The sequence below is a fragment of the Sus scrofa genome, chromosome X (genome assembly GCF_000003025.6).
Source record: "Sus scrofa isolate TJ Tabasco breed Duroc chromosome X, Sscrofa11.1, whole genome shotgun sequence".
NCBI classification, from domain to species: Eukaryota; Metazoa; Chordata; class Mammalia; order Artiodactyla; family Suidae; genus Sus; species Sus scrofa.
The window spans coordinates 64209518-64222598 of NC_010461.5; positions in this window are offsets into that span (position 1 = coordinate 64209518).

Sequence of the window (13081 nt, forward strand, 5' to 3'; positions counted from 1 at the left end):
GTTTGGAGAAGATGACTTCCCACATAGAATTGTGTAGCTAACAAAATTATCTTTTAATCTCAACTGTGAAATAAAGACCTCTGAATAATTTACCCTAATATGCCTTTATTAAAGGAACTTCTGAAGAATATAACTCAGGTAGGAAAAAAAGTAATCCCAGAAGTGGATCAGTAATGCAAGAAGGAATGAGAATCAAGGGATCTGGCAAATAAGTAGATAAATCTAAATAAGCACTTTGTAAAATTAAGATAATAGATGCAAACTAGATAGCCTATGGAATGGATTAGCAATGAGATCCTGCTGGGTAGTGCTGGAAACTATGTCTAGTCACTTATGATGGAGCATGATAATGTCAGAAAATAGAATGTGTACATATATGTGTAACTGGGTCACCATGATGTACAGTAGAAAAAAAATTGTATTGGGGAAATAAAAATAATAAAATAAAGAAAAAAAACAACAAAAAAGAATTTTTTTAATTTGTGGGATGTTAAAATAAGAGCAAATCAATAATTTAAAAAGTGTGCAACTGGAGCAAAATGTTTTAAGTAAAATTGTTTAAGTTTTTTGCAAAACAGATTAAGATATTACTTTTAGATATTTTGAGTAAAGTACGCATAGCAAAATTTCAAGGGCATATAATATAAAAGAGTGTATAAATTTTATAAGAGCTGACAGAGTTCCCTGGTGGCACAGTGAGTTAAAGACCCCACATTGTCATTGCTGTGACATGGGTTTGATCCCTGGCCCCAGGATTTCCACATGCCATGGTTGCAGAAAACAGAACAAGACAAACAAAAAAACAGGTGACAGAAAAATTAAGTTATCAGAGTGCAGAAAGTTAGGCAGGTGAACAGTGGTGGACTCTTACAGGTCAATGTAGATTTTTAGATAATAAAACATTCTAGCTTATAAACAGTAAAGTGCCATTGTCTTTTTTATGGTTTTTTAATAGACACAAAAGATAACTAACAAAATTGTAAGAGGTGGTAACTGCTTTCAAACATCTGGATAATCATCAGTGTCCTGATGCTGGTTTTCTACAACCTCTTAGAGCTGGGTGAATAAGAACAGAATGCTTTGGGAGTTCCCTGGTGGCTCAGTAGGTTAAGGATCCAGCATTGTCACTGCTGTGGTATGGGTTTGATCCCTGGCCTGGGAACTTTCACATGCTGCAGATATGGCCAAAAAAAAAGAATATTTTGAACCACTGTGTCTTGCACAGAGTTAAGCTGTATGTGAAGAGGATTGTAGAATTCTGCTGACAAACTTCACATTAATGCTCTAAAACTGCTCTGAAGTCCTATTTAGACAACAATTCTTGAACATGACTACACTTTTAATCACCTAGAAAGTGTTAAAACCTACAGGTAACTGGACCCTTCTCCAGACCAATTAAACCAGAATTTGGTGATGGAACAGAAAGGAGTTGAAATCCCTAGCCCCAACCTTTGGAAATACTGTAAAATTGCATATATCTTCTTCCACCTCCTCCTAAGGACCTCAGGCTCCATTATCCAGCCTGGCTGGCCTTGCTTTCATAGCTTCTTCTATCTGAACCTGTTGCCCTCCAATCTGTTGTCCTGTCAGTTCCAACAAATAACTAACTAATCTTCAGTACTGAGTAACAAAAGAGTGTTGTTGGCTGAGGATAGTTTTTCATGCTCCCTAGATGGAGAAGAGGGCGTTGCAGTTTCACAGGGGGATTTCAATAACAGAGAATATAAACTCAAAGGAATTAATCTGGAAAGGAGCAATTCTAGGCATTTTATTAGGGGGCACAAGGGAAATATTTGGGTACAAAATATTTTTGTACCTACCATCACCTACCTGGAGGTAGTTATATTTTCTGCCTGTATATAATTCGAGCCTTGAATATGACTTGGGAGTAGAGATATGCATTTATTCTGCACAATGGAATGTTGGAGAGGAAAGATGAAAAGAAAGTAAAAGATGATAAATTGTTGCTGATTGTCACCATAACAGTAAAGATGTTCTGGCCAGCGTTCCTGCTCTCTGCTGCTGAATCCATATACAAGTTTGGGGGCAGGGCAGGCATTTTAATAACCTTCTTGATTTCTGAGAAAAACTAAATGAACAATAAAATATATTGGTCTAAGGCTGGAGGGAAAACATAACTTGTTTATATAGAAGCCTATTTTGTCCCTTGGGATTAACAGGTCAGAGTCAGTCTTATTTGTACTTTATTTTTATTTAATTACATTGCAAGTATAGGAGGAATATGGAGTTTGAATAAATTTTCTACATTCACAGAAAAGAATGAATGTGCATGATTTTTATCAAAACATAAATTTTAAAAAGACCAAGAGCTTGTGAACTATCAATCTGAAGAATTGTTTAAAGTGTCTGTGTCTATTTTTTTTAATCTAGTGGCAGGATTTTTGTTGTTGTTGTTGCAGGGACTATATGAACAAATTAGCCGCAGCTTGAACATCTGTGTCTATGGTTAAGATGATGAAAGAATATACAAAAAAATGAAAAACTACCAAAAATTGTTCCAGAAGAAAAGAAAATTATATTTGAGTAAAAGAATGGAAATAAACATAAGAAGATATCAAAAACTGAGAAGGAATAAAAAGCTGAAGAGCATAAAAAGGAAAGAGATGAACAGTGTATAAGCTACTCTATCCCAAGGGGAGTGCAGGACACAAAATAATAATAGCTAAAAGGTTTATTGACTGTTTTTAATGTGCTGGGTACAGTTCTAAGTAATTTAAATACACTAACTCATGTATCACTCAAAGAGGTTGTTATAATAATTAATCCCCATTTTTTAAGTGTGGAATAAGGAAAATGAGACACAGTGCCGTGAGGTAACTTTTCCAAGGTCATGCAACCAGCACATTGAAAAGCTTAGATTTTTTAAAAGCTTAATTCTAACCTAGGCAGTCTGAAAGAAGAAGTTGTGTTCTCAATTACTGCAATATGATGTGAAAAACTAGACTCATACTCATCCTATCAAGAACTGCTTTTACATACCTACTTCTTTAGCTATGCTAATTAAACTTAGGAACTTGGGAAAGAAAAACAATGGAATCCTTTGGGTAAACACATTTTCAAAACTGACTCAACTAATGCTTATTCCAAATAATGGATAAGTGATATTACTCATACCTTTGCATGATGCCAGAACTCTGGAATGCAAAATGAGAATGCACAATGGCTTTGTTAATGTTACATATCCAGATGTAAACCTCTCACTTTACTTCATCACCTGGATAATTAAATGTAACATAGAGAAAGAGTCAAATTAAGAAAATAGAAGGAGGAGTTCCCGTTGCGGCTCAGTGGTTAACGAATCCAACTAGGAACCATGAGGTTGTGGGTTTGATCCCTGGCCTTGCTCAGTGGGTTAAGGATCCAGCATTGCCATGAGCTGTGGTGTAGGTCACAGATGCAGCTTGGATCCCATGTTGCTGTGGCTCTAGCTTAGGCCGGTGGCTATAGCTCCAATTAGACCCCTAGCCTGGGAACCTCCATATGCCCTGGGAGTGGCCCTAGAAAAGGCAAAAAGACAAAAAAAAAAAAAGATAATAGAAGGAAAAAAATAGATACAAGCCAAGGACTTCCACTTCTGGCTATGATGATATAATTTGTATCATATTAACCCTTCCGCCAGGAACAGTTATAAAGACTGGATTACACTTTTTAAATTGCTTGTTTGAAAGCACCATAGAGCAATCAAGGCATTTAGTACTTGAGAGGTCAAGATCTTAGAGAGGGAAACAGTTGAGGCAAACCATAACTGATCCTTTTTTCTTTGGGGATATTTGTTTATAGCAGATAGAGGGCCTGGAATTTGAACATAAATTGGTAACATAAAGTTTTCTGTAGTCTCAAGAGGTTAGAGAGACAAAAATCAGAGTTAAAAACTTGAGGAGAAAACTGCAGAGAAATTAGCTATATTGCCAGTGAGATGGGAATGGAAATGGGCAAGAGCCTGAGAAGTCAAGCAAAAAGGTATGCTAAGAAATTATGCAGAACTTTCAGCATGGTCACAAAACAAAAAAGATGAAAGTTAAAATTCAAGGCTTGCCAAAGGGGAGGAGCCTTGGAAAACCTAAAGGCTTGAAGTTGAAATCTTTGAAGAGATGCACCATATGAGTAAGGGCAAATCAGAAATAGACTGGCATTTAAAAAGCCTGATAGGAGTTCCTGTTCTGGCTCAGTGGTTAACGAATCTGACTAGGAACCATGAAGTTGCAGGTTCAATCCCTGGCCTTGCTCAGTAGGTTAAGAATCTGGCATTGCCATGAGCTGTGGTGTAGGTTGCAGACACAGTTTGGATCCTGCGCTGCTGTGGCTCTGGTATAGGCCGGCAGCTACAGCTCCGATTCAGCCCCTAGCCTGAGAACTAACATATGCCCCAGGAGTAGCCCAAGAAATGGCAAAAAAGACAAAATAAAATAAAATAAAATAAAATAAAATGAAATGCCTGATAAACTTAAAACAATCTCAATCTCTTATGTAACCAAGACGTTTTGTCCCTATCCTAACTGCAGGCTAGAACAAAATTAAATTCTATGTAGAATAACATCCAGATCCCCAGCAGTTTTTATACACAATGCCCAACATGTAATCTAAAAAAGTCTTTTTTCAAGAACTTATGACAAAATGAGAGAAAAACAAGGATAAAAAACACAAAATAGAAACATATACATTATTTTTTTCTGCTGTACAGATGTACAGTAGAAAAAAATTATGTATTGGGGAAATAAATTTTTTTTAAAAAAATTTTTAAATAAAATATCAAAAAAGGAAACACATAACAGGTGATCTAGGTAGTGGAGACACTAAAAAAATAGACACTTTAAAATAACTCTGATTATGCCTACCCTATCATTATAGAGATATAAATGTACATATCTAGCAAAAGACATGCATAATGTTCACACCATTTTTATTCATCATAACACAAAATAGAAATGAACCATAAGCCCATCAGCAATTAATATTAGTGTACTTGGAGTTCCTGCCATGGCTCAATGGAAACAAATCAGACTAGCATCCATGAGGATGTAGGTTCGATTCCTGGCCTCTCTCAGTGGGTTAAGGATCTGGCATTGCTGTGTGCCATTGTGTAGATTGCAGATGTGGCTCAGATCTAACATTGCTGTGGCTGTGGTGTAGGCCAGTGGTACAGATTTGTTTTGACCCCTAGTCTTTGTTTTGAACATCCATATGCCGTGGAGCAGTCCTAAAAAGAAAAAAAAAAAAGATTAGTGTACTTTATGTATTTAATATATAAATGTGAAAGCTCAATAAAGAGGTAAAGAAAATAAAATAACTATGATTAATATGTTCAAGAAAATAGAGCAAAATATGGAAAGCTCACTAGAAACTGGAATTTATATTTAAAAATATAATGAAGATTATAAAACCAAACAATGAAATATTTAGAATGAATATCTTAATATATGGATTTAACAGCATATTAAACATAACAGAAGAGAAGATTAGTAAATTGGAAGATAGGTCATTTGAATGGAGAGCAAGGGGGTAAAGTAGGATGGAAAATATAGAAAAAAATACGGAATGTAGTATACTTTAAAAAGATCTAGCATATGTGTAATTATTATCCTGTAAAGAGAAAAGAGAGAACAGGGCACAAAATATATCTGGAGAGACCAGGCTAAATACTTACAGAACTGATGGAAGTCAGGAAGCTCTAGAATCATGATACTCTAAAAACACCAAGAAAGGATAAATTCAAATGTCACACTGGACACATCATAGCAAAACTGAGCAAAATGAAAGACAGAGAGACATGTTTAAAGAAACAAGAAAAAAACTGACATTAGTAATTTACTTTCAAATAAACAACAATAAGCCTCACAATGAAATGATATCTTTTTTTACTTTAATGATTTTTAGTTTTTTCCATTATAGGTGGTTTACAGTGTGACATCTATATTTTTTCAACTTTATCAAGAAATAAGTGACAAATGTAATCGTGTATAATTTCAATGTACTACATGGAAATTTGGTATAACTAAACAATGTGGAATGATTACCAAGATCAAGATAATTGACACATCCATTATCTCACATAGGTAAATCTTGTGTGTTGGTGAGAATACTTAAGATTTACTTCTTCCTTTCAAATGTGATATCTTTTATTTCTTTTTCTTGCCTAATTTCTCTGGCTAGGGCTTCCAATTAGGACCTCTTATGAGATATATAATTTTCAAATATTTTCTCCAATTCAGTAGGATGACTTTTCATTCTGTTGATGGTTTCTTCTGCTATGCAGAAACTTTAGTTTGATGTAGTATAAACTCCTCTTTCATATTTTTTATTTTCCTTACTCTATTGCATTATATGTAATTTCACTAGATTGATCTATTTTGCTAATATTTTAATTCTGTCTAATCTTCTCTTTAGAACATACATTGATTTCTTTTTTGATTTTTTCATATATATAATTTATTTAATGAATTTTAGCAATTTCCCACAGAAAAAAAAACCATTCATCAATACTTTCACACATACATTGATTTTTTAATTGCTTTTTTCAGTATAATAAATTCCATTTGGTTCATTTTCAAATTTGCCTTGTATATTGCTGCTTACTCATATTTTTTGGATTTCATTTTGTATCTCATGAAACATTTCATTCACAGGTAATTCATAATCTGTAGCTATTTCAATAACTTAAGAAAGTCCTTGCCCAAGGATGCAAGAGTTCTTCAATATTCACAAATCAATCAGTGTGATACACCACATTAACAAACTGAAGAATGAAAACCATTTGATCCTCTCAATAGATGCATAAAAAGCCTTTGACAACATCCAACACCCATTTCTGATAAAAAAAAATCCTTCAGAAAGTGGGCATAGATGGAACCTACCTCAACATAATAAAGGCCATATATGACAAACCCACAGCAAACATCATTCTTAATGTTGAAAAGCTGAAAGAACTCCCACTGAGATCAGGAACAAGACAATGATGTCCACTCTTGCCAACACTATTCAACATAGTTTTGGAAATCCTAGCCACAGCAATCAGAGAAGTAAAAGAGATAAAAGGAATCCAAATGGGAAAGGAAGAAGTAAAATTATTGCTATTTGCAGATGACACGATACTATACCTAGAGAATCCTAAAGACTCTACCAGAAAACTGTTAGAGCTGGAGTTCCCGTCATGGCACAGTGGTTAACAAATCTGACTAAGAACCATGAGGTTGCAGGTTCAATCCCTGGCCCTGCTCAGTGGGTTAAGGATCTGGCGTTGCCGTGAGCTGTAGTGTAGGTTGCAGACACGGCTTGGATCCCACGTTGCTGTGGCTCTGGCGTAGGCCGGCGGCTACAGCTCCAATTGGACCCCTAGCCTGGGAACCTCCATATGCCGCGGGAGCGGCCCTAGAAAAGGCAAAAAAAAAAAAAAAGAAAACTGTTAGAGCTCATCCATGAATTTGGCAAAGTCGCAGGATACAAAATTGATACACAAAATTGATACGCAGGCATTTCTATACACTAACAATGAAAGATCAGAAACAGAAATTAGGGAAGCAATCCCGTTTACCATCACATCCAAAAGAATAAAATAGCTAGGAGTAAACCCACCTAAAGAGACAAAAGACCTGTACTCTGAAAACTACAAGCCACTGATGAAAGAAATCAAAGATGACAGAAACAGATGGAAAGACACACCATGCTCTTGGATTGGAAGAGTTAATATTATCAAAATGACTATACTACCTAAGGCAATCTACAGATTCAATGCAATCCCTATCAAATTACCAAGGACATTTTTCACAGAACTAGATCAAAATATTTTAAAGTTTGTTTGGAAGCACAAAGGACCCAGGATAGCCAAAGACATCCTGAAAAAGAAAAATGGAGCTGGAGAAATCAGGCTCCCAGACTTCATACTATACTACAAAGCAACAATCATCAAAACCGTATGGTACTGGCACAAAGACAGACATATAGATCAGTGGAAGAGGATAGCAAGCCCAGAATTCAATCTACGCACCTACAGCCAACTCATCTATGACAAAGGAGGCAAGAAGATACAATGGAGAAAGGACAGCTTGTTCAATAAGTGGTGCTGGGAAAACTGGACAGCCACATGGAAAAGAATGAAAGTAGAACACTCCCTAACACCGTACACAAAAATAAACCCCAAATGGATTAAAGACCTAGATAGAAGACCAGACACTCTAAAACTCCTAGAGGAAAACATAGGCCAAACACTCGCTGACATAAACGACAGCAACATCTTCTCAGATCCACCTATCAAAGTATTAACAATAAAAACAAAAATAAACAAATGGGATCTAATCAAACTTCAAAGTTTCTGCACAGCAAAGGAAACCCTAAACAACACAAAAAGACAACCCACAGAATGGGAGAAAATCTTTGCAAGCGAATCCACGGACAAGGGATTAATCTCCAAAACTGGTAAACACCTTCTGCAGCTCCATACCAAAAAAACAAACAACCCCATCCAAAAATGGGCAGAAGATCTAAACAGACAGTTCTCCAAAGAAGACATACAGATGGCCAAAAAACACATGAAAAGATGTTCAGCATCACTCATGATTAGAGACATGCAAATCAAAACCACTCTGAGGTACCACCTTCCACCAGCCAGAATGGCCATCATCCAAAAGTCTACAAACAAGAAGTGCTAGAGAGGGTGTGGAGAAAAAGGAACCCTATGACACTGTGGGTGGGATTGTACATTGGTGCAACCACTGTGGAAAGCAGAATGGAGATTCCTCAGAAAACTAAACATAGAACTACCATTTGACCCAGCAATCCCTCTCCTGGGCATCTATCCAGAGAAAAACCACGACTCACAAAGACACATGTACTCCAATGTTCATTGCAGCACTATTTACAATAGCCAAAACATGGAAACAACCTAAATGTCCATCAACAGAGGAATGTATCAAGAAGAAGTGGTACATATACACAATGGAATATGACTCAGCCATCAAAAAGAATGAAATACCAGCATTTTTAGCAACATGGATGGACCTAGAAACTATCATGCTAAGTGAAGTCCGCCATACAGTGAGACACCAACATCAAATGCGTTCACAGACATGAGGAATCTGAAAAAGGGACAAGCGGAACTTCTTTGCAGAACAGATGCTGACTCACAGACATTGAAAAACTTAAGGTCTCTGGAGGAGACAGTTTGGGGGGTGGGGGGATGTGCTTGGGCTGTGGGATGGAAATCCTGTGAAATCAGATTGTTATGATCATTATACACCTACAGATGTGATAAATTCATTTGAGTAATAAAAAAATGGTAAAAAAAAGACAAATTAGGGCATACATATTTATCTGTATGGACGTATATGCATGCAAGTGTGTATATATCCTAATTACAAAATATACCCATTTTATAAAGTACATAAAAATAAAATTAGAAAAAAATACCAGTGATCCTATAAATAAACTCTTCAGAAATAATAATTATTAGTATTTTAGGCTACATAATTCAAATTCATTATATTTTTAATAAAATACACTTATATATTTAAATAGACGTATACATAAACAGAATTTGGATCAAAATGTATTAACTGTTGGAATTCTTAGTTTTTCACTTTAAATCCTCAATGTTTATCCATGTAAAAAAATATTTATTGAGGAGTTCCTGTCATGGCTCAGTGGTAACAAACCCAACTAGTATCCATAAGGACACAGGTTCTATCCCTGGCCTTGCTCAGTGGGTTAAGAATCCAGCATTGCTATGAGCTATGGTGTAGGTTGCAGGCATGGCTTGGATCTGGCATTGCTGTGGTGGTGGCATATGCTAGCAGCTGCAGCTCCAATTCAACCCTGACCTAGGAACTTCCATATGCCATGGGTCTGGCCCTAAAAAGAAAAAAAGTTTATTGGAAGAAATATATAGTTGACTTATTAATATCTCATTGTGTTTATATACCATAATTTATTTAACCTTCCTTCTCATTAGACATTTATGGTGTTTGCAAATATTTGCTGTTGTAAATAATTTGGAAATTAACATTTTAATTGTCTTTTTAATCTCTTGTTTAGTTTCTTATGATAAATTACTGTAAATGGAATTTTCTGAGACATGATTATGAACATTTTAACACTCTTGACATATTACTAAATTGTTCATTTATATAATGTACATATTCTTGTCACCAATATATGACAGTTACTACTTATTCACGTTCTTAACTTTGTGTATTAACATTTAACTTTATCACTTGAATACATAAAAGAACTATCAATTTTTAAATGTAAAAAAAAAGTGGGGATTTAGAACTAAGTACCCATAAAACTGAGTTCCTCTGTTGAGTTTATGATTAACATCTCTATCCAAAAAAGAAAAAAAAATATTCCCTTTCCTGTCTAACATCTCTTCTCCTCAAAATTGAGGAGTATCAAAGAAAAGGTGGGAATGAAACAGAGCAGGGCCCTGGAGGGCTCCTGGGAACAAGCATTTCTATGTCCCTCATTCCTTGTTTTTAGGGAATAAGCTTCAGCTTCCAAGACCTTCCCTGAGTTCCAAAGGGCAGGTTCAAACAGTTGCTAATCAGGGAATGGAGGGGATGCAGAGACAAGGGAGGAGCAGTCAAAAAACAATAGTGCAGCCTTTGGGCAGGATCCTGGTTCTTCAAGGAATACACATAACAATATCTTTGAGCCCTTCTGCAGAACTAAAACCCCCAACAAATGAAAACAGAGAGGAAGACCACCAGAACCAGTCCTGGGACCACTAAACATGAACTTTGAAGATGAATGAAAGTTTGAATCTACTCTGATCCTTAGCTGTGGGCCTATTTTCTACTCCCAAACTGTAAAGCTACATCCTAATCTCTCCCAAGGGAGGGCACATTTTTTAGGGCATTAGCCTGCTAGGGCCTCCTTTGCCTGGCAAAGCAATAAAGCTAATTTTTTCTCCTTCACCCCCCAAAGTTTTTCATAGACCATTTTTGTCCATAATCAAGAAAACCTTATAAGTTTTAACCACTTCTTATACTGAAGATTCTCTTGCTCTCCATATAGTTACAATGAATTGACATTTTTGCTGATAGTTAATGCTGATATTAAGAAGTCCTGTGTTGTCTGTGAAAGCACATTTCTTTAGAATTTCTTCTTTTTTGTCTACCTTCCCTAACCTATTTTTGGCAAGGCCAAAATCTAATGTCAATTCTGACATTTATTATAGGAAAGCAAATAGCTCCCAGGACTGCTATTGTATTACAGGGGGGTTTATCCCTTAAAGATATGGGGGTACCAAGGTAGAATCCAGAAAGTTGTGGTTTTCTCCCATTGGCCTTGCCTAAGTCTCATGGTTTCTTTGCCCTTTTCTTCCTATAAACTGAGTCACAGAGGGTTAGGGATTAATGTCCATCTGGGTATAGGTATACTCCCTATAGTAAACAAGGCCTGTAAGGATGTTAGTCCCTGGAGCCCTTAAGCAACAAATGCTAATCAATAGCCCTATCAAAGAATGAATCAAAACCCATGTTCCTACACTGGCTACCTGAGTTATTATTCTTCCTCAATAGGACAATCCTGGTCAATTTGATTTAACATTATGCATCTGCTGGGTCCTTTCCACATTTCATCTGTACTGCAAAGTTATTTCAGATAAAAGAGACATTGTAACATGATGCTGTAATTTGATCATTCAGTTCATTAATTAATTGACAAGTTAAAAATTTTTAATTTTGAAAATTATGCTTTAGGGAAATATGAAGGTTTAACACTGAGGAGAGGATATTTAATTGATGTGGAACATCTTCAAAATGGCATGATAAATTCATCTATTATTCTTCCACCTTTCGGAGTCAAATGTACTTAAAGTGAGTATGACAAAAATAAATTCACTTGAAGGAAGTATTCTTATATACACTGGTTTCTAAAGACAAGTGTACCAACATATTGACAGCTTCGAGCATATTTACAAGCAGAACTACTATATGCCAACTAATCTAAATTAAACAAGAGAGAGAAGATTCCTGTTTTCAGGGAGGTTACAGTCTAGTATCACAGACAAACAAAGCAAAAATAAGCAAAAATAAATTCAAATGGTGACCAAGACTAGATGGAAAGCATTATTCTTTAGATAAGGTGGCTAAGGAAGACTTTTCTGAAGAGATATTTAAGCTGACACCTGCATGGCAAGTATGGGGCACCCATGCAAAATATAATCCTTCAGAAAGTGCAAAGGCCATGAGGAAGAAAGGTAAGTATATACCAGATTGTGTAGGGTCTTGAAAGTTATGATAAGGAATTTAGATTTTATCCTCAGTTCAGCTTATGTCAATACAGTTAAAGCAACATGTATAATTTACTATGAAAAATTCTAAACTTTGATTTAGAATTTCACAGAATTGACATTTTCCTCATTTCTGTGATGGAAAGTAAGCCACTGGAAGTAAAGCCTATTATAAATCCAATAAGTGATCATATGTCTGTACCTTTTTTCCTTTTTTTAAATTAAATTCTAGGAGTATAGTTGATACAAAACATTGTGTTAGTTTCAGGTGTACAGCAATGCAAATCAGCTATACATGTACATATAACCATTCCTTTTCAGGTGATTTTCCCATATTGGTCGCCATAGAGTATTGAGTAGATTTCCCTGTGCTATACAGTAGGTCCTTGTTACCTATCTATTTTATATATAGTAGTGGGTATACATCAATTCCAAACTCCCATTTTATCCCTCTCCCCAAAGTTTCCCCTCTGGTAACCTTAAGTATAGTTTTGAAATCTTTGAGTCTAATTCTGTTTTGTTAACAAGCTCCCATGTATCATTCTTTTTTTAAATTCCACATATTACTGATCTCTTAAGATATATGTCTTTTTTTGTCTGACTTACTTCACTTAGTATGATAATCTCCAGGTCCATCCATATTGCTACAATGGAATTATTTCATTATTTTTCATTGCTGAGGAATATTCTAGTGTGTGTGTGTGTGTGTGTGTGTGTGAGAGAGAGAGAGAGAGAGAGACATCTTTATCTATTCCTCTGTTGATGGACACTTTGGTTACTTCCATATGTTGGCTATTATAAATAGTGCCACAATTAACATCGAGGTTCATGTATCTT